At 53.1% G+C, this 24,808-nt stretch overlaps 1 protein-coding gene and 1 long non-coding RNA gene across 2 annotated transcripts in view; both read right to left on the bottom strand.

The window, feature by feature from the left end:
• The window catches only part of CTNNA1 (catenin alpha 1), a 252,171-nt gene extending 228,282 nt beyond the window's left edge, over window positions 1–23,889 (bottom strand). The window contains exon 1 of the mRNA XM_061456451.1: window positions 23,877–23,889. The gene's annotated coding sequence lies outside the window, so the exon portion shown is untranslated. The remainder of the gene's footprint in view (window positions 1–23,876) is intronic.
• On the bottom strand, window positions 18,413–23,527 carry LOC133271278 (uncharacterized). The gene is made up of 3 exons (XR_009744057.1): window positions 21,058–23,527; window positions 20,133–20,378; window positions 18,413–18,783 (listed from the first exon to the last, which is right to left on the bottom strand). It is a non-coding gene; the product is annotated as an uncharacterized LOC133271278 (long non-coding RNA).
• Window positions 23,890–24,808: the final 919 nt, after the last annotated feature.

Below are 24,808 nucleotides of genomic sequence, written 5' to 3'. Positions count from 1 at the left end.
GTTCAGAGAATGAGACCCAGCATTTATTTAAGGTTTAAACATAAGGTTTAAACTTGAGACCCTCATTTTTGGGGGGGAAGCTGGATGGTCGTTACTGATGTCCATCAACACGGACTTGGTGTCGGATGCTGCCATGAAAAGCATTAGGTCTCCCTGAACTGCTGATGGGGGTGGGTTGGCCATGGCTGCACTTTGTGCCTGCCCTCTCCCGTAGGCAGTTACCTACCCCTAAGCATGAACTGTGCTGGTGTAAGCAACTGCACCGAGATGTGAAGCAGTCACTGGTCCATGGGCCCACGCCATCAATAGCTGTGTCTATCCCTGTGCTACTGCTGCTCTGTGTGGTTGCCGAAGGGGAGTATTGATCCTGCGGTTTGGGTGGTGACAGCCCAGCATGGGGGTGATGTTTGAAGAGGTTGCTGTGGCATTGCTGCGGTTGCTCAGAATGATGCTGATGGTCTGACACAGCCCCTGCCCAGAGCACAACCAGCAGATTTATAAGGCTTTGGTGAAATGCTGGGGTGAGCCTTAAGGACATCTCAGCTCTTTCCCCTGGGGAGACATTCAGCAGACTGTTTGCTCAGGCAGCAGTTGGTGCTGTGCTGGCCTGGCTGAACAAGCAGCTGAATCCGGTCCAGACCTTGTTCACAAACCCATCTGTCTCTTTGGAAATCGCTGCCCATTCTCCATGCTCGTGCATCTCGGGGCATGCAGCACAGCCTGCAGCCAGGCTCCAGGCTACATGGTGAGGGACATCTGAAGCAGGACCCTGCCTGCTGCCTTCATACAGAGCCAAAATGCAGCCCACCAAGCACTAGGTGAGATGTGCCAACTTCCCCCCCTCCAGCAGTGCAGATCAGTCTGATACTGCCCAAGAGGGGTTTGCTGCCCTGAGTCCTGGCAGGGTGTTTTGCTGGGGGCTTTCCCCTGTGGAGGAGACCTTACCGCTCACCACAGCATCACCTGCGGTAGGTCATGCCCTCGCCAGGTCCTTGTGTGCCCAGGAATGGTGCCCAGAGCTCACCAGTCACCTACATTTGTTCAGGGAGTGATCCCTGCGGAGTCTCCTCCCTGCTGGACAGCCCCCCTGGCACACACATCAGCTCTCCAGAGGTGACGAATGAATTCACTCCAGCCAGCATTCATCTAGCTTTCACATCTGCACGTCCTTGCCAACATCCCTCTGTTTCTTACAGTTGGTCTGGGATATCCTGCTGCAGGCTGAGGTGGGCTGCAGGGGCTGAGCCTGGCTGACCCAAACCCCCTGCTCCAGGGTGCTGCCTTCAGCTCCTCAGTGCAGGGGAGGCAGGGGCTGGAGAAAGCAGTGAAGCAGCAGCATCCTCGTCCTCCCAGTGAAGGGGTCACCCCACCGAGTCCTTGCTGAGTGCCTGTTTGCTGCTGGTTTCAGTCTGATCTCAAAGTTGGAGACCCCCAGGTTGGTCTGAGTCTCTGCTGTGGTGCAAGGCAGCACAGGGGATCCTCTGGAGCTGTCTGCTGGGACAGGCTGCAGCGCTGGGAGAGCTTCAGCAGGACATTCCTTGTGAGCCACTGAAATATCTTCAGGAGGTTCGTATGACCTCTCTGGACTGGAAGAATAAGGATGTTCATACACTCCACTATCATCAGGTGCCAATGAAATACATGAAGATGAGTTCTTCATTCACAGACCTATGGCAAACTGGATGGGAAACTGAGACCAGGCCATCCCCATGACACCTCCTCTGCAGCATGGCCAGCATGGAGGGATGCTGGGCATCCTCCTGCTGTGCCCGGCTCAGGCTCCAGGCTTTCCTTGAAGGTCACCTTTGGACATTTTCATCCAGATATGCTCCTGCCAGTCTCACCCAACACACTGTAGCTGGAGTACACACTTGCCAACAGCCATGGATCTGCAGGTCCCTGTGTGTCTCACCCACCGGAGGCAGCTGCTTTGGCATCTGGATCTTGAGGCTTCTGGTGGCTCTGAGCTGTGGGGCTTGGGCTCTAGGTGGAGGTGAAGCAGATCACTGCTACTGGGAGGGATCTTGGTGGCCTGGAGAGCAGGGCAGCCTCCTGTTCGATGCTCACTCCCTGTGCTGGCAGGGTGAGGGAGTTGGGAGAGGCCATGACGTGGTGAGAGATGTTTCCTTTCCCGTGTCAGGCTGCGATGTGAGTTTGAATGAGGGCTGTCCCTGAGGCAGGCAGGGACATCAGAGACGTCTTCAAAAGGAGGGAAGTCAATGTTACCTGCTGTTACGCTTAGAGAAAAACTGATGGATCCCAAAGACTCCTAATGCTCACTCTGGCCACTTGAAAGCCTCTGAGATGGCAATGCCATTAGCTCCACAGCAGGACAAGCATTATCTCTGCCTTCCAGTTTCCCCAGTTTAGTCATCCAAAACCACAGAAGCACCAGATGATCCCAGGTGGGTATTTCTGCCACTGATCCCCATGGCTGGACACGGTGGGCACAGCGGGCTGAGATGTGGGCTTTCTGTGTCCTGCTGTCATTGCCAGCTGACAGCACGAAGGACACTAATGCTCTGTAGTCACAAGAGCTATGTTTTTTCCCCCAAACTCAAAAGCATTTCAGAGGTTTTCAGCCGCAAATCACAGTCTTATTAAGGATTGTTTTCCATCACTACCTGCACCGCCTGTTTTGGAGGCTCCCAGCAGCTAAACCAACCGGCTGCCTGGGGGAACGTAGCTGCAGATTTGGGATGTGGTGTGCAGGAACACAGTAAATATTTAAAGCCATCAGGCTGAGGTTTCCAAAGGCCTCTAAAAGAGATTGATTTCCCCAAACCCCTGCGACTGCAAATGGAAGTTTTGTGCCAGCTTCCTCTCAGCCAGCATTTCCCAGAGAGGCTAAATGTGGATCTCAGATGTACTGGATGAAGTTGGGACTCGCAGTTTCCCATTAGCCGCTGCGCTGAAATCCCTCTCCTCCTTAGTAGGCTGCTTGCAGTGACACGCTGTTCTGCTCAGACACACCAGGCTGTAGTTGCCCTGTGGTTCAGGATGTCTGGTCATGTTTTTCCTGTTGGCTCCCTCCATGCATCCTCCATATTTTGTGGTTTAGACTGAGAGGAAAATCCGGGGTCTCCAGCCAAGCTCAGAAGTGCTGGGATCTGGGGCAGGACAAGGCTCCAGCTCTGTCTGGACTTGCAAAAATCTCAGGCTGAGAGGACACACCTGGCAGCTGGGATTACCCAGCATGGGGATAGAGCTCTCCTCCTTGAGAGCCTCAGCCTCTGGACACAGCACCAAGTAGTGCACAACGCCACAACCAGCACAGTGCCGAGGCTCACCCTGCTCCCAGCCAGTGGGTGCCTGGCCCTGGGCAAAACCAGGTACAGGGATCCATGGCCACAGCCCTTCCCTGCGGACAGCAGTGGCCACACAGCCCCCAGGACACCCCAGCAGTTCACAGGCACTGGGGTGATTGGGGGGGGTCGTGCTGCTGCTGCTTTTCAGAGCCTCTTGCAGGGCTGCACCTCGGGCGGTGGCACCAGGAGTTTGTGCTCTTGCTGCCGGGGATCCCTCTCCCCTCAGCTCGGGATGTCCCCAGGCTCTGTGGTGGCTGGTACATCCCATGCAGTGCTCAGTCTGTCTGTCCCACTCCTCTGCTCCCCTCCTCAGCAGCAAGGGAATGGCCTGTGATGGGAATTGGTAATTGTGTGTTTGAGGAACCTATGTGGTTTCCCTGCTCGAGCACTGCCCTGATGCCTGTATTACAGCTTGTATCCCTCCCGCTCTGATTTGTCACATCCCTGACAGACAATTTGTGCTGTGTGTGATTATGGTGCTTTTCCAGGGCTGGATATTAACATTAGTGAAGAAGGACCTGGTGCAAGGAGCTCATTGGGCTTACTAAGTGTGTGAAGCAGGTGAGGACCAGAAGGACAGACACCCTGGAGCGTTTGGGTGGCATCCCTGCCGACCCACCCTCATCCCACCATTCCTGGTACCTGCTGGAGGTGAACAGCCAGACCACAGAACACCAATGACCCTGCCTGCGTGGGGCACCCCAACCAACTCGACTTTAACCCACAGAAGCATCATGTGGGAATGTGCATTTCTCCTTGTTATGTTAGCAATAGTTCCAGTCTCATGGCAGTGACCTTCCCTGTGAGGGTGCTGAGGCGCTGGCACAGGGTGCCCAGAGAAGCTGTGGCTGCCCCATCCCTGGCAGTGTTCAAGGCCAGTTTGGACACAGGGGCTTGGAGCAAGCTGCTCTAGTGGAAGATGCCCCTGCCTGTGGCAGGGGTTGGGGCTGGATGAACTTTAAGGTCCCTTCCAACCCAAACCAGTTTGGGATTCACAGTCCTTCACCACCCTGGATGCCAGAGCAGACGGGCACTGTTATCTCGGTGCTGGTGGTAGGGAAATGGGGGCAGAGAGAAGGTGCTGGTGCAAGGCTACAAGCAGCTCTCCTGCTCCTGGCCAGGATGCTGTTGCTGCAGCCACTCACATTAGAGACTGGGGAACGTTTCCGCTGCTCAACTCAGAAACACCAAAACAGGCTCTGCCTGTGCTTGCCCGAGGCCATGCGTGCTTGTGAGCAGTCGCATGCCGCAAAAGGGCAGAGAGCACCGTCCCCAAACCATGTCAGTGAGCACCGGAACAGAGCTGGCTCCGAAGGCAAATAGAGCAGGCTGAAAAGAAGAAGCATAATGATGTCAGTGCAAATTCAGGCTGAAATGATGCGAGTGAAATCTCCAAAGATGCGATGCCAAGCAAAATAAAACCCAGCAAAACATCCGAAAACCAAACTGCAACAAATAACATAAAGGGGGTGGGGGGGAAGTAGCAGGAAAGCGCTAATAATGTGGAACAGGCAGAAGAAAACGCAGGCGATTGGCAGAGGCGAGTGGCTGCAAACCAGGTGGTGCAGATCCCAAGGCCGGGCAGGAGAAAACCCAGAGGAGATGACGGGCGATGCGAGGCAGAGACGGGGCCGCGCGGAGGCACCGCGGGCTGGCAGTGACTTGCAAACCAAACAGCGATTCAAGGGCAGGAGGAAGCTCCTCCGGAGAGCTGGAGGCAGACTGCAAAGCAGAGCGGTGCTGCGCCGAGCACACACAGCCGGGGCTCCTGGGGTGGCGGCTGGTAGAGGTGGGTCGACACGCAGTGATGGAGAGCAGAGCTGTGGGGACAGGGACCTGGCTCCACGTGTGCTGGGGCATTGTGGCTCCCAGGACATGGCTTTGAGGGGCTGCCAGCGTGGCACCCATCCCCACTGCAGCCACCACGCTGCAGATGGGGAAACTGAGGCACGGGGCAAGCAGGCAGCATGTCTTTCAGGTGCCCTCCTGGACGTTATCCCAACCCTGCAGTCATGCCAGCGCCAGGATGGGAATGGGAGCATAGCCCAGGTACAGCCCTAACATCACTGTCCTGTCCCTGCCACTCGCTCCCTTGGCTCTCCTCTAAACCTCCACTTGCCTTTTCTTGTAACTGAAAAGGCAAATTACAGAGCAAACCTTGATTTCAGCATTTTGCTCTATAAAAGGCACCAGTAAGCACTGGCCCGAGGTCAGGCAGCCCTGGGGAGGTGGGAAGGGCAGCGTGGATGCTGGAGCCGGCTCCGAACACTGCTTCCCGCAGTGCTCCTGCCGCGCAGGCAGCCCTCCCCAGCACAAAGCCCTGGATGTTAAATTCATGCTGCATGCCTTACAATAAATGGAGCTGCAGAGACAATAGCAACCCTGGTACATTTAGTACATAAAGAACTTTAAAATATCAGTGCTGTGGAAGGGAAATCTCTGTCATTTCACTGCAGTACTTTTCCATCAACACTGAGCGCTGCCTGTCCTATGTTTTGTGGCTGAGCAGGGAGGGATATGGTGTGCAGGCAGGGAGAGATATAATGTGCAGGCAGGGAGGGATGGATGTGCAGGCAGGGAGGGATGGATGTGAGGCAGGGAGGGATGGATGTGCAGGCAGGGAGGGATGTGATGTGCAGGCAGGGAGGGATGGATGTGCAGGCAGGGAGGGATGGGATGTGCAGGCAGGGAGGGATGTGATGTGCAGGCAGGGAGGGATGGATGTGCAGGCAGGGAGGGATGGATATGAGGCAGGGAGGGATGGATGTGCAGGCAGGGAGGGATGGATGTGCAGGCAGGGAGGGATGGATGTGCAGGCAGGGAGGGATGTGATGTGCAGGCAGGGAGGGATGGATGTGCAGGCAGGGAGGGATGGATGTGAGGCAGGGAGGGATGGATGTGCAGGCAGGGAGGGATGGATGTGCAGGCAGGGAGGGATGGATGTGCAGGCAGGGAGGGATGTGATGTGCAGGCAGGGAGGGATGGATGTGAGGCAGGGAGGGATGTGATGTGCAGGCAGGGAGGGATGTGATGTGCAGGCAGGGAGGGATGGATGTGCAGGCAGGGAGGGATGTGATGTGCAGGCAGGGAGGGATGGATGTTCAGGCAGGGAGGGATGTGATGTGCAGGCAGGGAGGGATGGATGTGCAGGCAGGGAGGGATGTGACGTGCAGGCAGGGAGGAATGTGACGTGCAGGCAGGGAAGGATGTGATGTGCAGGTAGGAGGAAGGCAGAGCTTGCACAGGTAGGGCCGGCTGTTTCTGTGCAACCTGGGTACATGGCTTCATCTTTCACCAGCTTCATCTGGGTTTATGCTGGGCTGGTTTTGCTCTAGCGCCCTGTAAGGAGATGGGAAGAAACCCTCACCCCACAGGCAAGAGGGATTTGAGCCTTTTCTGGCTTGAAGCAGCAAATATACCAGTTTTCCTTTTAATTTCATCAGGAAATCTTTGCTCTTGAAGGCTGAGTGACAGTGTGAAAGCCAAGAAGCCACCTGGGAGGGATCTGAACTGATACAAACAAAGCCCAAGAGAAGTTTCTCCTCCCGTCCATTTTCTTCCTATCCTGTCACTGTTTGGACCCTTGGTCCAGCCCTTCCCACCCCATCCCCTGCCTCTCGACCTCCTCGCTATGGGGACAGACTCAGAATAGTGCTACCAAAGCCATTAGTCATGCAGGGAACGTCACCCTGCAGCAGGATCCATCCCTCCTCTGTAAATAACTCCTTCCTGCAACCTCAGTTGGAGGATTATTTATACCTGGTATAAATCAGCCCAAGCAGGAGAGTGACAGAGGCCACGATGCTCCGGAGCACACCTCAGATGGGGGGCACTGTTCTCCATGGGGAGATGTGATGGGGTGGCTCTGGGTTGGAAACCCTCTGGGCCAGCCCTTGGGTCTTTGGCACTGGGGCTGAGCCTGCTGGGATCAATGCTCTGAAGGAAAAGCCTCTTGTGCTGCCAGGCTTCCCAGAGCCCCACCGCCAGATTTAAGGTGGGTCTGAGGCCTCAGGGGTGCATAAGTGTACCCAAGGATCCCTCCAGTGCTGACATTGCCAGGTCCCCCCACCCCGTGCCATTTGGGGGCTGCTGCTGGGGTCTCTGCTGGGGTTTGGAATCAGCGCTGCCTCTCAGTGCCTCAAGTTTCATCCCCATGGGTCCCTCTGTGCCCAGAGGAGCTTCTCTTTAGGTGGCCATAGGTAACGTAGCTGTTACAGCAGCCAGGGAAGGGTCCGGTGCAGCAACATTTAACAGCTAGAAGCTCCTTCCTTTTAAATGTTGTGCATTGAAGCTTCTATACACCAGTGGCTTCTACAAATTAAAAAATATAAGTGCAAGAAGAAGGCTAAGTATGTCAACGGTGAGAAGCCCATTTAGCCTCTCACAGGCATCTATATCCCGGAGCAGTTTCTCGGTGAGCAGTCTGCGTTTCATTACGAGCAGAGTGGACATGTGCTGGCAAAATCCATCCTTTGTTTATTCCTCCCATGGCCGAGGCATTAAGCAGCCTTCCCATCCTTTTACAGCAGCCTCCCAGCAAATCAACCCACTCCACGGCCCATTAAAGCCTTTAATCAGCCACCTCGGTGACTCACAGCAGCCAAAACACAAACAAACCCCACCAAGGCTTTGGGGCCCAGCACCAGGCATTCAGGAGTGAAGCCGGGGTTTGGTGTGATGGGGGTCCCGGCAATGACTCAGTGCAGCCTCGTCCCTGTGTGCAGGGGGGAAGATGCTCCCCAAGCGCTTGCCAGAAGAGCACATCCTCTGTGGATCCATGCTGGGACCAGGTATGGAAGGGGCTGTGGACAAGCTTCTCCTGCAGGAGCAAACCCTGTGGCATGGGGCTTGGGAATGTCCCACTGATGCCAACTGGTAGGGGTGGAGATTGGGCAGGAATAGGCAGTTTCACAGGGCTACATCCCACAGGGATTTGGGTCTCCTGGTTCCAAGCTCCCAAGTAGAAAGAGATGGAGAGGCTCAGACTGGCAGGGATGGGACCCAGCCCCAGCCACTGCAGGGGCAGCAGGAGCCTGACTGTCTTCTGCAGCAAGTATGGGAGAGGTGGGAGCAGCGGCATGGCTGCATCCCACCCAAGTGTGGCTGCACTTGTCCCCAGCTGACAGCAGGGCACCAGGTAAGTAAGAGCCAGCACACACTGATGCTTTACACCATGATGCTTCCCAGAGCCTGGACCCTCTGCCCCAAACAAACGGTCTAACTAGAGCTTGTGGCACCAGGACTGTGAGCACACAGCTATAGGCCAAGGAGGGGTGGTTGGGTTTAATCAGCCCTCCATGCTGAAGGATTAACAACAGCAATCTTGTTTGAAGCCAACCTCCAGATGATACAACATAATAAGACATATAACAGCCTCTTGGAAAAAGGAAAGTTATAGTTCCCACAGCAACTGTAACTCAGCTGTATTACACACATATATATATTAAGGCATAAATTTAACAACATATATTTTAATGCAAAATACCAGCAATGCACACAGGGACAAATAACAGCGGTTGAGGGATCTCACCAGCAGCAGCACGGTGAGGAAGATGAAGCCGTCGCGGTTGTGAACCATCTTCCTCCCAATCCCATGTTTTGGCACCAGAGTCACTGCAGGGACACGGAGCTAGACCTGTCTGCATGCACAGACACCCCCATCCATGCACCTACATGCACTGATGTGCCAGGATGTACGGAAAAGCTGTACAGCCTAACAGCACATCTCCCAGGGCACCAACAAGCGCGCCTGGATGCGGCAAGGATTCCTCCTGTTGCTCATCAGGCTGAATGCAGATTGAGATCCTTTCAGCAGATTTCTGGGTGGGTTTTTTTAACTATCTAGTGGAATTGCACCACAGGGACATAATTCTCTATTACGGTTTATGAAATGGCTCAAACCCATGTCGTTTAGGCTCATTTTGCCAGCCGCCTTCCGGCCGCCAGCAGCAAAGCATGTGCGATGCTTTCCCTTTTAATGCCTCACAGGTTGCTCCTGACGACTTGCAGGGGATAATTGCAACTGCAGTTACAGAAAACACTGTGTGGGCAAGCGCTGATCTGGTCACTGCCTCTCCAGGTCCCCTGCAAATGGAGTTCCCCCGCTCTGGTCCCCTGCAGATGGAGCGATGCAGCCAGTGGAATGCCTGTGCCATTGCTGCTTTTCCTCCCAGCCACCCGAATCCCATCCTGGAGGAAGCAATTCCAGCTGGGAAAAGAAGGGATTAATGCACACCATAAAAGTACCTGAGAGGCTCTGAGCATCAGGTCCTGATGGGCACAGCTGTGCTCAGGGCTCCTCATGCTGGGGTGGGTGGGTGCTAAGAAGGTTGGAGCAGACTCATTGAGGACCTTCCCTCTTTGCTTTAAGCTGAGACCCTTAGCTGAGCTATGGGGTGGTTGTGTTATGTGCTTTATTAGCCTTGCTTTGTGGTATGGTCCCCAGGCTTGTTCTGTGTCCTGCTGATCCCCAGGCTGTGGCAGGTGCTACCATTTGGCTGGCTCTACTCACCTCCAACAGGTACCATGGGTGTGCACCTTGTGAGGGGCTCCGCTGCTCTGGGGGGGGGGCTGGTGCTGCAACATGGAGATGCCTGCTTCCTCTGTTGGTAGGGTTTTATGCCTATGTCTTAGCTCTCTGTGGCTTTATATCATTCTGACACTGCAATAACAGGAGCTGAACTATTGGCTGCAGTTATGGCTGATGTTGCCTGAGTGTCTGTGGTATAAGCACCCACATTTGCACTTAAATTAGTTTGCTTAATTGCATTGTCCCCTATATGGCTGTGTTATGGGGAGGGCTGGTCTGGGCTATAATGCTTTGCCGCATTGCCAAGTTCCCTCTCGTGAGACCCAGCAGGGAGGCAGAGCTGGGACCTCCGCAAGTCTGAATCCTGCTCTGCCCAGTTTAAAAATACATAGATACACATATGCCGTGTTTACAAAGCAATCCCAGCTAATCTCTCCATCTAGCCAAGGCTGCAGGATGCCCTTTCAGCAGGGATTTGTGGAGTTATTTCCTAAGAATGCATTACCTGGGGTTTTGGATGAATTATGTAGGTCCTTGTTCAGCAAGTTACTTACAAATGTCGAACCTTCAACCACTGAACTCAATGGATCTGCTTGTGTACTTAAAGTTAGGCATAGGCTTAAGTGCTCCAGTAAATCAGGGCCTTATAGCCTAATCTGGCACTCCTAATAAGGTCTGCTGATATAAATAGCAAACGGTATTGACCCAAGGGTGTGCTTGCCTTGGTCAGTGCTGCATCCTGCAAGACAAACGCTGATGGTGGTGGCAATGAAACCAAACTGTGCGGCTCCACGCCGGGTGTCCTCAGCAGATACAAGGCACAGCACCCCCCTTCCAGCAAACCCCGGGTAACCTCAGGGGTGCTGGAGCTCCTGCCTGTGGGTCTGTGCTTTGCAGTCCTGGGGGGCTCTCAGTTTCTCCTCCTTTCCCCCCACCCCAGAGGTGATGGATGAGTTTTCCAGGGGGTTGCTGCTGGCTGCGTGCGATCTGGCTGTCCCCAGGGAGGTCCCATGTGCTGTACAGCACCGTTCCGCTGCCAAGGAGGAGGATGGGGCTCTCCAGGACAGGGTTCGGTGCCAGAGCTGGGCAGATGTGCTGCAGAGCCCTTCGGCAAAGCTGCCCGGAGGAAAATCCCAGCTCTGCTCCCTGCAAAACCCCACCATGAGGGTGCCCACAGATGGGTCCCCCTGAGCACCGCTGGCCCCAGTTTGGCTGGTGCTGGAGGAGGGGATTCCTGGGATCACTCAAAGGTGGGCAGAGCCACCCCAGCCACCCAGGCAGATTCGCTCCTGAAGGCTGAGCTGAATAAATGGGAAGTGCCATAGATGTCCCTTGGATGTTCCTGGCTCAAGGCCCTCAGTGGAGCCAGGTATGCAGCTCTGCCCAGTCAATGGGGGCAAGATGTGGAATTCTTTGATCTCGTTAAAAGGGATTTTTAGGTGATTATTTTATGTTGGGGTTTTTTGGCTTACACGGATGCACAGCACATATGCTGCCCGGGGTGGCAAGGGCAGAGGCACCCCTCGGAGGAGGAGGGACCCATCTCAGAGCACAGCCCAGAGGCACAGAACAGAGGCAGTGTTTCAGCAAAGATCTAATTAGCAGTTCTAATTAGCCCTGATTTCATTGTCACCTGCAGGTCTCAGCCACTGCTCAGGCAGCACTGCAGAGCTAAAACATCAAGGGCTACATATGGGCAAGGGATCCCTCATGGTAAAAGCACCCTGGGATGGCACAGCTCTCCTTCACCTCTCCACTTCCATGTCCTCCAGTTATTCATCCCAGCTGCAGCGGGCACAGGGGAGCAGGCAGTGAAGAGGAGGAGTGCTAATTAAACCCTTCTCTAACCTCCTCCATGCTTTGGCTGGCAGGGAGCTGCTCGGAGGGGAAGCAAGAGTCATGGTAGAGTAGAAAAATGAGGGCATGGGATAGAGGGGCAATAAAGCGTAAAATCACAGCTGAGCAAAAGAGGACGGAAAACACTCGCAAGCTGCGAGCTTTGCTCTCTATTTTCTCTCTTCCCTGAGAAGTAATGCTTCCAGGTCGCAGCCCAGCCCATCCTTCCTGGCACAGCTTGTCCCATCCAAGAAGCAAGAACCAAGAACAAGTCTTTATCTCAGATCTTCTAAGAAGTGGCTGGAAGAAGCAGCGTGGTGGTTGGGATGTCCTTTGGACAACATACAGCAGGAGAAAGCAAAGCCAAGCTTCAAGCACATAGAGCCGTGTTTATCTTCGTGATAGGGGTGTTGCAGGTGTGGTGCAAAGCAGAGGGAGAGTCTGTGTGCCCTTGGAGAGGCTGGGGAGCTCTGGATGCAGCACTGGGAACCTGCGGGCAGAAGTCTTCATCCTCATCACGCTCCTTTCCCTGCTCCCCAGAGAGGCTCATGCTTCCCATGATTGCTTGGACGAAAACTTGTGAGCGAGCCAGCAGCTCTCCTCTTGTCTCTTGTAATTACTGTCCCAGTGTTCTCCTTGAGAGAGACCATCTGCTGCTCCTCCATCACCAGTCATCTTCCCATCACCCCGGCGAAGCCCTTTCCCTGGGGGACATGGCTCATCGTGCTGATGGTGCACCTCCCGAGGTCCCACACTGCTCGTTATGCTCAATCAGATCAAAGGCAGCTGCTCCATCGGCTCATACCAGCCATGCTCTTGGGGGGCTCCCTGGCCCCCCCAGTCTCATATAGGAGACACTGGCCAAAAAATGAAAAGCCAGGCTGGTGCTGCTCACTATGGGCAAGGGGAGCTGGTGACATGTAAACCCTTGCCCCATCTCTCCATGCCTTGCATGGCTGCTGAGCACACCAAGGCTGCAGCTGTAGGGGAACCCAGGACCTTTCCTAAGTCAGCTCAGGGGTGGGATGTGCTGGGGAGGCAGGGGCTGGCTCAGGATGGGCAGCCCATGGTGATTTAATAGGGATGAGCCCAGCGTGGGGTAACTGGGAGCACTGGGGTGACACTGGGTGCTGTTCGGTTGGGTGTAACAGCTGGAAAAAGCAATGGGGTCAGAAACAAGATGCATTTTGGGGAGCTCTGGGACTCCCAAGAGCAGCAGGGCCAAGCTTTGAACTGATGCAGTGATGCGGGCAGGAAGCGGCACAGCGCTCAGCTGCACCGTGGTGCCCGGTGCTATTAGTCTCTTGCTTTTAATCAACAGCAAATGGGTCTCTGGGGGCCTATTCTCTCACTGCAGGATACCAGAAACTTTCATTGAAGTCAATAGAAGTTACTTGTACCCTTAGGCAGGGAGTGTGGTCCTGGGAAGTTACTGGGGACCTGTGATTTATGCTGTGTGTCGCAGGCTCGACCAAAGCTAGCGCCTGCCTCTTGGTATAATTCAAAGCTAAATGTACATTTATATAAAAAAAATACAGTAAAACCATCACATTTTATTAGGGGAGGGCATGCAATAAATTTTTACATCGAAGCTTCCAGCAGCCAAAGATGAAACACATCTTCAGGAAAATCACTGCCATGGAGATAGGCTTTCATCCCATCGTATCAGGTGCCTCGTTTGTATTTTTAAGGAATCTCATTAGAGCATTAAATGATCTGTAAAGGGTAAAACATCCTTTTTTTCCAGTGGCTCTGGTGCTGGCCAAGCTTCGAGCCACCACGGAGCTGGGGATGGTGAACATGTGGTCCTGGGCACACAGTGAGCCCTTTGGGGCTTTCTCTCCCTGCAGCCCAATTCCCAGCCTGTCCTCGGAGCCAGGCAAGGGTGCTCGTTGTTTATTCATGCTGGCAATGTCCTCCTAAAAGCCCCTATAAAACTGATTTTCTGTTAATCAAAACGATCATCTACAAAAACACACAGAGAGCTCCTCCAGAATTTATCCCCAAGCTTGAGCTGTGTGTTTATGTCACTGTGCCTGCGGGTGAGCCAGGTGCTGCCCACGAGCATCCTCCATCCCGGCTTGCCCGTGGCTTTGCATTGGCACATCAGCGGTCCCAAGAGCCGAGCACCGTGTGCCCACTCCTTCCAAGCAGACTCCAACCCTCTGGGCTGGGAAACCCGGCTCCTGGCTCTTGCTCCTGTGCTCTCCCCCAGCCCTGCTGTCCTCACTTCATTTGCTTTCATCCAAGAGCTCGCGCCGCTCTCCCCTTGTGAGAGCGTCTGCTCGCCCATCTGCGAGGCTCCAAGAAGGGCTTTGCCGGGCTCCGAGCGGCCCTTCTGCTCCAGCTCCTGCTCTCCCCCCCAATTCCCACACCACGGCTGTGCGAGGAGATTGTGTGCTGTGAATTCATGATTTTGAAAGACAACCAAGCACATAACATCAGGAAAGCTTAAGCTGTTCCAAGGCCAGAAGTAAAATCTACGCTCGAACTCAAGGAAGTATTTCAGCGCAGTGTTTCAGGTGCTTGAGAGTTGGCAAGGATGGTTTCAGCATTTACAAAGCGCCCTGTATAAAAGAAGAAATAAAACGGTTGGGACAGCAAGAGATGAGTGATTCTGCAGGCATTTGTCCCTTCCTCTAGCAGCATTTCAAGGACATCTGGACTTAGGCAGCTCAGTGAGTGCAGCAGCTCTGAGAGGCACTGGGGGAACCTTCTGTAGCAAGATGAGGGGCATGTCCATAGCAGGATCAGCACCAGTGCAGGGGAAACTCTTTGCAATGAAACCCATGAGTTCCCATTCCTCCCAGTCCAGAGTGTGTGGTCACTGCACCTCCAGGAACCCAGGGCCACCAGCAAGAACCTGGGCAGAGGAAGGGAGGTGATCTGCAAACCCGGGTGATAGCTGCTATACTCCATGTGCTGGTTCACAGCGCCCTGCAGTTCATTCCCATGAAAGCTTCCAATTCATTATTTTAGAAGATTTATTTTCACAAATGAGCAGCTTTTAAAAACACCTGAGTGTCCTCTTCAGGGCCTTCTGAACTCACCCAAGGCTGGATGGAAAACAAAGGTGTGCGCTTGCTTTGCTTGCACACATACTACATCCTTTCGAAACGAGTAGTGCACGGCAATCATCCCCACCCCTGCACAAAACACACTTGCAAATTTGTGAAGTGCTCAATATGTTTTTATGAAGTGTTTCTAACCCTCTTTTTCTTGCGATGAAAGGCTTGGCAGGGGAGAAGCTTACCTGTCCAGAAATTAGTAGGCAAGTTAAAGAGCACATGCAGCCTTACTTATCTTTCTCACTACGTTTAACTCGGCTCATGCCTTTACAGTGCTGGGGGGCAGTAGTGCTGCAGTGGTGTTCCAGGAAGGGAGAATTGGGTGCCAGGCATGATGCTGGGGCTGCTGAAGCAGCAAACCTCAGTTGCATCGCTTGGGTCCCTGCCCTGCATTTGTAACAGGGAGAGGGGAAGCATCGCTGTACCGTCGGCTGCTGAAGTGCTGACTGATGGAGCCTGGGAGCAAGGGCAGGATCATTTTAGAACATGACCTGGATCCTGTATTTTTCCAGTGGCTTTTGCTCCCCTGCTCCAGGACACTTGGCCAGGCCCTGAGCAGCCCAGCTTGGGCAGTCTCTGCCATTCAAATACGCTCTGGGGTTCCACACCGTGTGGTCACTGGTGCTGCCCTTTGCAAAGCTCCATTAACTGGCGTGTTAGCCTCTCATTAAAAAGGGGGAAGAGGCTGGAGAAAGGAACCTCAATTAAGAGATGTGAAAGTCAGAGCATCAAGAAAAGCTTTTAATTGAAGAGCAGCCCTGCAGGGAAATGCAAAGGCGAGTCTTGTTTGGCAGTTTTACAGATGGTGAGAATGTCACACTTTTGGGAGAAACGAAAGGGGGGAGAAAAGCTAGCTGAGGAGGTCAGGGGCTTTGAAGAAGTAGGACATGTACAAAAGGAATGAGAGGGAAGGGAGAAATCACTGCTGCGTGGTGGCTTCTGGCTCCCCATTGCAGCCTGCTCTTCCTGGGACCCAGCACTTCCATCCACTGGCAGGCACTCTGGTTCTGGGTGCAGTGGTGCCCAGCTCAGATAGCATACAGAGAAACCCCATTTACCCTGCTGAGTGTGTGTGACTCCACAGGACCTTCCCCTTTTTATATATATACTATATACTTATATAGATACACTCTGGTCTCTATATAAACCAGACCACCCCTGCAGTCCTGATCCAGCTCTGGGGCAACAGCACAAGAGGGATGTGGAGCACTTGGAGTGAGTCCAGAGGAGGCCATGGAGATGCTGCGAGGGCTGGAGCAGCTCTGCTCTGGAGCCAGGCTGAGAGAGCTGGGCTGGGTCAGCCTGGACAAGAGAAGGCTCCTGAAGGGGAGACCTCAGAGCAGCTCCAGTGCCTGAAGGGGCTGCAGGAAACCTGGAGAGGGGCTTTGGACAAGGGCCTGTAGGGACAGGCCAAGGGGAATGGCTTTAACCTGCCAGAGGGGAGACTGAGATGAGCTCTTAGGCAGAAGCTCTTCCCTGTGAGGGTGCTGAGGCGCTGGCACAGGGTGCCCAGAGAAGCTGTGGCTGCCCCATCCCTGGCAGTGCTCAAGGGCAGGTTGGACATAGGGGCTTGGAGCAAGCTGCTCTAGTGGAAGGTGTCCGTGCCTGTGGCAGGGGTTGGAACTCGCTGAGCTTTAAGGTCCTTTCCCACACAAACCAGGCTGGGATTCTATTTAACTCAAAATGTGGAGGAGAAATCGTGTCTCTTATTAATATCATGCAATATTGGCATGGCAGCCCCAGCCAGCTTGCCGTACCTGCCCAGATGCTGAAGGGGCAGAGGTCCAAGGGAGCAGGACCGCTGACTGATACAGCCCTGCAGTTTTTCTCTTCCCTATTTTCATTTGACTTTCTTCCCCTCTTTCCCCTCTTTCCTCTTTTATCATTCAAGCTGTGATTTTTTATTGCCACCATCCTGTCACAGGGGGCTCACCCCAAGTGAGCAAATGGAGCCATCAGCAGCATTTTGCACTGAAACATCTTCCACATCTCCCTAATTTATAACCTGGAGGAACAATTAAAGTCAGGTTTGAATCCCTTTCTCTCCTTAGGGAATCCATCCACAAAGCTCCTTCCCTTTGCAAACAGAGTGGGAATAGCTCGGATAATTCAGTATTTTGCCATTGATGGATTTTGCTGAGCTCTTTCCAGAAAAATTAACATTTTATTTTCTTTTTTTTTGGATGAACTCTCTGCACTACCCCATCCCTGTCCTCTCTCATGCACAGAGCACAAAGCCAGCACAGGCTCACTACTGGAAAGCACCTGGAGAAGCGCAAGGTATGGCTCAACCCCAGCTTAGTAGGTCTCCAGAACATAAATACTCCCAGAGGAGGGAATTGCAGCCATGAAGGTCCTGTAGCTCTTGAGATTCACCTGGTTTTCATCTTGGCTCCAACTTAGTGGGAAGAGTCAGCTGCCATTCTCATTATGAAGATGCTTCTCTGGAGGTCCACCTCACAGGGAGCAGGTGGAAACCATGGAGCTGAAATGGAGGGGGAGCTCCCTTTGGCAGCACCTATACCCAGGGCTGAGTTTTCATTAATACCTTAGGGACTGCTCTGTAGGCAGGAGCATTGATAAAATCAGGATGTTTTGCCAATCTGATCCTATACTGAGAGCCATGAGATCAGCAGAGGGCTGTGAAGACTAGCACTGAAATCACAGGGCAGGCTGGGAGCCAAATCTAGTGCTGGATTTGTGGCAAGTCCCATTTTAAGTCATCTTTTCCCCAAAAGCCTTTTCTAGGTTTAATGCTCCTTAAATCAAAGGAGGAGACCTTCACAGCTGACCAAGACTAACCAGTCTGCTCTCAGCTTCCAGGTGGCACATGCATACAAGATGCTGGGGAGTTAGCAAAAGTGAGTAGCTTGGCACAGGGAATAAACACAAGAAACTTCAGTCCTTGTTGGGAAAAAGAAGAGAGAGAACCTGGTGCCTTGAATTATTTGTGATGAATTAATTATGCCAGAAAAGGATGACGGAGGACAGGAACAGCAGTCAAAATTTCCTGCCTTGTTCCACCTACACAGCTTTCTTAGATCCACTCAAAATTAATGTGGTGTTCAAAACCAAACCCTCGCAAGTGCCGCCTGCCTCTGAGCCTAAACAGGCTTTGATTTACTACCCTGTCCAGTGGTTCTGTGCCTCATTTTCTTGCATCTCTCCAGCATGTGAACCAGGTGGGAATTGACAGGTTTGATGGTCCAAGGTCCCGCTTCTTCAGGATGGTGACAGCTCTCCCTAGATGATGCTGAACACTTGAAGACGGGACAGAGCTTTCATCATGCAAGACCAGCCTAGAACTAATGGTGTCATAGGAAACCAGAAAGCAAAATGCAAAGCAGATGGTGGGAGAGGAAGATGAGGCACAAATACTATGAGCACAAAGACTATGAGCTGAGAGCCCCTGGGGATGTTTGGGGTTGTGAGATGTGATGCCAGGAAGGAGCATCTCCCATCAGAATTGAGCTGAAGCTCCCTGAAGCCCTGAGGAGGTTTGTCCATGCTCAGCCCCTCGGGATGGGCACTGGAGAAATCTCTTTCCAGGTACTTGCTGGATTTACACAGCTCTAAGAACTGCTTTCCCATGAGACTTCCCACTGAATCTTGCACATCCCAGGGGGCTGCAGAGCACCCACCAAGCGCTGCTGTGTGTAGGCTAAGCTAAATCCAGAAGCACACAGGGTATTCCACATGGGGGGGGTGCATTACCTGCTCTTGTGCACACAGCAGCTCCTGTTCAAGCAGGGATGAAAACCCTGCTGGGGTCAGCACACCTTTAATTGATGGCAATTCTGCAGAACACACCATGTGTCCAGAATGACCCTGTGAAGAACTGAGGCATGCTCCCTCCATCAGGCTTTTTAATCACATGCATCAGGATTTATGGAGACATCCAGGCTGTATTTTCTGAGCTTTAGGAGGCTCTTTCTATTACAAATCCATGGATTTTTATGCATTGGGTAATGGATTTCTGATGGAATTTTGGAACTGGAAAGAAGCCACCAGCAGGGACCCTTCAGGGCATCACTCTTGGCACCTAAAGAAGGAAAAAAAAAGGAGAGGGAAAATCTTAATGAAAATATATATTTGTATAAACAATCAACGGAGATCGTGTTTGTGTGTTAAACAACCACCTTGAAATTGGTCTGTCTCAAAGGACTGAGCAATTGCAGACTACCTTAGCATGAATGATTTATGACATTCATGAACTTGGCAACTGCATCAGTTTTCCTAAACCTGGCAGCAAACACCACCTGCATATTAAGTGAAGATTTATGATTTATAAAACTCACCTCATTATGCAGAGGAACATGAATTGTCTTATGTGTGCAGTCTATAACTCCTGGGACAGATGAAAAGGCAGCTATGACACACGATTTATGTGTTCTTGCTGCTGAAGTTGGTGAGGAAAAAATAGGGAGAATAACTAGGTCTTTGAGTTGGGTATCTTCAAAACTGCCCACATCCCTCTCCCTTCCCCCCCAGAATGATGTTGTGGCTAAAATTGCCTGCTTTTTGGAAGGAAAAGAGGGAAAAAAAAAGCCTTGCAAAGATGAATTGTGGAGGTCATTTGAATTACTGTGCTAAATGATGCTCTCCCTCCAACAAACACAGGGATAGGAAGCATCTGAGATGCCTCCACGGAAATAACACACTCGCTGTTGAGCTCATTGCTCGTATTTTTCCCTACTCTGTCCTTTGCTGATCTTTCTCACTCAAGGACACAAGCTCCTGGCTTCAAGGAGTGGAGAGTTTTGGCCTCAAAGAGACCAAAGTGTGGCATGAGGATAGGTGGGGAGTTCATGTACCCCAGAAAGGACCGAAGCAGAAAGCACACGACCCCACGGTACAGGTGGTTTTGGGTCAGGATAGCATTTGAAAGGCTTGAAAACAGGCAGGGCTGAGGGACTGAAAAACAAGTGCCATGATCCATGGAGAAAATGCCCCAGGGCAGAATTTACCCCTGATCTACCACATGAGAATGAGTGAACTGTGGTTTGTGTTTCCTCATTTGCTCACAAAGGAAGCACCCAGAGAGCAGATGCTGATACAGTTTGATAGGTAGTGCTGTCAGGGGGCTGCTGGAGGGCCCTGGAGCCCTCTGACTACTGCTGAGAGCAGGCAAAATCCCAGTCCCAGGTTTCTCCTGCATGTCCAGGGCACTGGAGGATGTGGACATCCCCTCCTTTGCTGCCATGGTTTGGGCAGGGCTCCCACAGCCTGGACAGAGATGTCTGTGCTGTCCCACACCCCAGGGATGTGTCTGTGCTGTCCCACACCCCAGGGATGTGTGTCTGTGGAACAGCTGCTGCAGCAGGGACGGGGACATCAGCACGGGGACATCACTGCTGGGACCAAGGTGTGATGCTCACTTGCCCAACCAACCTCAGGCAGCTCCTGGATCTGGATGCTGGCCCACAGACAGGACATGGGGCTCCCTCCAAACCTCCTACTATGCAGTAGGGCAGCCACATGTGGGTACATCGGATCCTTCCCTGCGTCCTTGCCAGGGCCATCTCCTTTTGAAGGAAGGGATGTGACCTGTGAGCAGCAGTTTGGAGCGCAGTCATCTGAGCTGGCCCTTCAGCTGTGCAGCATGTTGCTAATTACACCCAGGGGGGTTGGCTTCTCCTGCAGGAGAAAAACATGTGCAGAGACTTTGGGTTTGTAATTGGCTGCAGTGCTATTTAAATCAATTTAAGCTGCCCCCATGCCCAGCCTGTCTGCTTGTGCCCAGGCTGTGCTGCAGTTGTCTGTGCAGGAATTGGCCTCAGGAAATGAGCTGGGGAATGCCACCCTGGCAAAAGGCAAAGGGGCAGAGAGCCCTCAGCAGCCCAGGTCCCCTCAGATAAGTGGGGCTGTGGGAGCTCACGGAGATCAAGACATGGAGATCTTGGATAGTGTCCTCCTTCAGCAATGAAGGGGTTGGTTTGTGCCCATGTTGTACCCTGGCATTATGGGGAGCCTGGGCTGAGCAGAAGGGGAGGCACTGGGGCTGGATGCAGTCAGGATGTGTTCTGCTGCTTGGGGGGACACAATTTGCTGTTTATTTTCTGCAGTAAAAACCTGCACTGAAGCTCTCGAAGATATATGTTGGTGCTACTGGCAAAGGATGGAGTCAGGAATGTGAACGATTTTATGTTTTCCTCCCTCATTGTCTTATTGCCAAGGCAGCAGAGAAGGAGCATTTCTTCTTTCGAAGCATAAATCAGGGATTTTTCTCCTCCAAATGTTGCCCTTTTGTCTTGTGAGGCTGATTTTAAATTGAAATTATTGTAACTGGATGTATTAAATAAACTGCAGGCTCTACCTGGTCCGGGTGTGTTGGCAGCAGCTGATCCAACAGGAGCTTCCTGGCACGGGCCCTAACAGGCAGGGAAGTCTTTCTCTCCTGGGTCTGTATTCAGTCGGCACAAAGCAAAGTGGGTTTGCACAGAGGAGCTGCACAAGGTTCACGGCATTGTAGTTTACAAAGGAGAGGACATGTACTGAGGAAATAACAAAGGAAATAGCAAGTACGTATCAGTGGAGTGATTTATATTGTTTTCAGAATAAAAAGCTGTATTCTTTCTCAAAAGACAAAGATGCTGCCTCAGGACGTGTGTGCTGGCTGGAGAGTTTTGCATCCCCTGAGCTGCATCAGGAATGGGAAGTGATGATTCTCAGCTGGGGGACAGGAATCCAGACAGCAAGTTAAACTAGCATGGGTAAGAGAACAGCAGGCAACAAGGAACCGGCTCAGAGGGGACAGTGTGGTAACACACCCGCGTGATGGTCTGGAGGGAGCACAGAGCACTCCGAGTTCCCACTACTGTAAATTCGGTGACTCTGCAAATACCAGAGAGGGCACAAAGAGCCAGGGGAGGACCGGAGGTAGCGGCAAGGAAGAGATTCATGCCAGCAGAGGCATGTGTGTCGCAGGGGAGTGATCTGTCCAAAGCCATTAATAAGGGAGAAGTTAGGGAAGCAGAAACCTTTGGGTCTCATGCTGGGATGATGGAGGGCATGTTGGAGAGCATATGAGCCTATTCCAAGACCCCAGACCAGAGCAAAGGAGTGGTGTGTGCTGGAAAACCCTACCACGAGCCAGTGGGAGAGGACGAATCCAGCCTTGCTCAGCAAAGGGCAGAGGGGAGTCTTGTGCAAATACAGTGTGAACAGAGCGGTCTGCAGGGGCTTTCCCTCTGAGCTGAGCCCTGTCAGCCTTCCCACCACGGCGCAGCTTGGCTATGGGTGACCTTCAAACCAGCCTCTCCTCTTGGCAGGGCTGAAACCAGCCCTCGGAGCCACAGCATCCTTCCCCAAACCAGCCTCTCTTTGTACCTTAGCCACTTCAGATCAGGGTTGAAAGAATTCTGCAGAGAATAGCCTTTGGGAGTTTTAATTTGTAACACACTAACTCCCCTCATTATTATAGTTCCTGGAGGGACCTCAGATCCATAATACAGCAGCTGCAACCATGTAGGGGTGAGATGTGGTTTGCTGCTCCCTGCAGTCGCCTGCATCCTCGGCTGAGTGACAGCTCTGTGCCACATGCATGCAGGAAGGTCTGAGCTGCCTGCACACTCACAGGCAGCCTTCACAACTGCCTCATTGCTGCTTTGTGTGGCTTTTCTGGTTTATCTTGTGATGGTCTCCAGGCTGATGCTTGCTGCCAGCCCCACTGGAAACACAGGAGTGAAACCAGGGAAGCCTGGAAGGATGCTGGGTGTTGACCAGCTCTGTACCGAATGCCCACCCCAAACCCTCACGTTCCTGCTGCAATTCCCCCATGATGATTACCTAGGAAAGCATCTGGCTGGTGGTTCATTACAACACCGGTGTGTATGAACCATTAAACACGCAAGTCAGACACCTGGATCCCTTCCACCCCTGCAAAAGGGATGGCTCATTTGTGCCCTGCTGCCCTCTCCTCACGGCTCCTGTATGCAGCAGCCCACCTTTCCCCTGCCAGCCCTTCCCTAAGCGTTTGGCAGTAACTCTGAATTCAAATAGGACTTTCTCCTCCTGCGCACGGAGCGTGGTGGGACACGGTCTGTGACTCACGCTGACTCAGGGTGCAGGCTGATGCCACGCTGTGTTTGATCCATCACTGCGTTTTATATTAGGCTCCGTTTCAGTGAGCAGGAAAGCCACTGAAGTGCAGCTGTTTTGCAGCTGCCTCGACGAGCCTTTTCACACCGGCCCACCTGAAGTCATGCCATCAGCACTCAGGGTAACTCCAGTGCACTGAGGAGCCAGAGAAGGAGCTGCCCTGCAATCCCTGCTGGTGGGAAATACCAAAGGTGGAGAAGCTAACACAGAGCTCCCCACAGGCCTTGTCCTGCTGCTGGCAGCATTGGGAGATGCCTGCAACACGCTCCTTCCACTGAAAAGTGTATGTATCCTCCGTTTACAGTGACATCCTTCTGAGACACATGCCTACAGAGCTGACAAATGCAGCCAAGTGGCTTGAGGCTTGTAGGAAAAGAGTTACAGCTCCGCTCTGCTCCTACAGGAGTCAAGCAACTGCTCCACTGCTAATCCCTGTGGGAGCAAGGGCAGGACATCCACATGGAGCTGTGTTCGCAGCTGCCAAAGGGCTGCCCCACTGTGATACCAGCCTCTGCGGTGCTTCAAAGCAGCTTCATGTCTGGCAACAATTAACAGGAAGGAAATTAATTGGGTCCCCACAGGGCAGCTCCTTCACACTGTTTCTGTGGCACTGTGCTGCGGGCAGCCAGTGCCTGGTCCTCACTGGAGGTGGTCCCAGAGGAATCCTATTGCCTTGCCCTGCCAGCTCTCCCAGTTCTTCCCTTTCCCTAGGAAGGCTCAAGGGCAGGCAAGTGCAAGGGCAGAGGATGCAGAGCATCCTCTGGGTCACCCAAAGCCAGCAAGCTGGAAGCTCTTGATCTCTTGCAAGGGGTGCCCTGTGTGTCAGCCTGTTGCCTGCACACAAAGGGGTATGGCCATGTATTTAGCCAGCACTACTGGCTGTGTAGCACAATTTTGGGAGCAGAGGGGAACCCATCTGAGGGGATCCATGTGTGTGGGAGGAATGGGAAGAGCAGAAGATGCAAAGGACATTGGAAGTGGTGCAGCTGAGGGCAACAACCAAAGGAAATTTGAGGCCCAAAGCTGTGGCTCTTCGTGAGCAGGAGAGTGCCTCGCATTTGAGGAGTGGAGACTGAACCTGGCCTTTCATGGGGCATTTGGAGGGCTCTTGCTACCGCAGTTTGCTGTGCCTGGATGGCAGATACACAGGCACTGACACCTAGAGTGAGCCAGACCCAGGGTGCTGTTCCCAAGGCTGCTGCAGGTCGTACCTGTATCCTTACAGCAGCCAGGGGAGGGATTTTGTGACCTTAGAGCAGGAGGATTCCCTCCGTCTCGTTTTGCCACCTCTGCAGAGACTGCTGAAGCATTTGCCCGTTGCTTTACCAGTAGCTGTGAAGGGCTGCTTTGCTGCCGGAGGGAACCGCCAGCCCCTCTGGCCTCGGAGATGAAAGGAGGGCAGGGGGGAGTGGCGCAGGCAGAGCCCCCAGAGCCGCTTCTGAGCGCGTTCGTGTTTTAATTGCAGCCCTGCCAACAGTTGGGAGTTGTCAGCGATGTGAATTAAGCTGTCATTCTGCCGGGCTCACGATTCACAGGAGCAGCCTGAAAAGCCGCGCTAGCACGGCTGGCTGCTGCCCCTTCCTGGTGACGGGAGAGGGTGACACTTGCACAAACCCTCCTGCCCTGCTGGATCTGAGCTGGCCCATCCCGGGACTCACTCTTTGCATAAGCAAAGATGCCTGAAGGATGGAGCTCACCTGAGATCTCCCCTGCAGTCCTGATCCAGCTCTGGGGCAACAGCACAAGAGGGACGTGGAGCTGTTGGAGTGAGTCCAGAGGAGGCCATGGAGATGCTGCGAGGGCTGGAGCAGCTCTGCTCTGGAGCCAGGCTGAGAGAGCTGGGCTGGGTCAGCCTGGACAAGAGAAGGCTCCTGAAAGGGAGACCTCAGAGCAGCTCCAGTGCCTAAAGGGGCTACAGGAAACCTGGAGAGGGGCTTTGGACAAGGGGAATGGCTTTAACCTGCCAG

This window comes from Pezoporus flaviventris, unplaced genomic scaffold, assembly GCF_033815535.1.
Source record: "Pezoporus flaviventris isolate CSIRO_AGI_PZ_B2104156 unplaced genomic scaffold, CSIRO_AGI_Pfla_v1 ptg000023l, whole genome shotgun sequence".
Classification (NCBI taxonomy): domain Eukaryota; kingdom Metazoa; phylum Chordata; class Aves; order Psittaciformes; family Psittacidae; genus Pezoporus; species Pezoporus flaviventris.
This window is presented reverse-complemented; position numbering and strand designations above follow the sequence as displayed.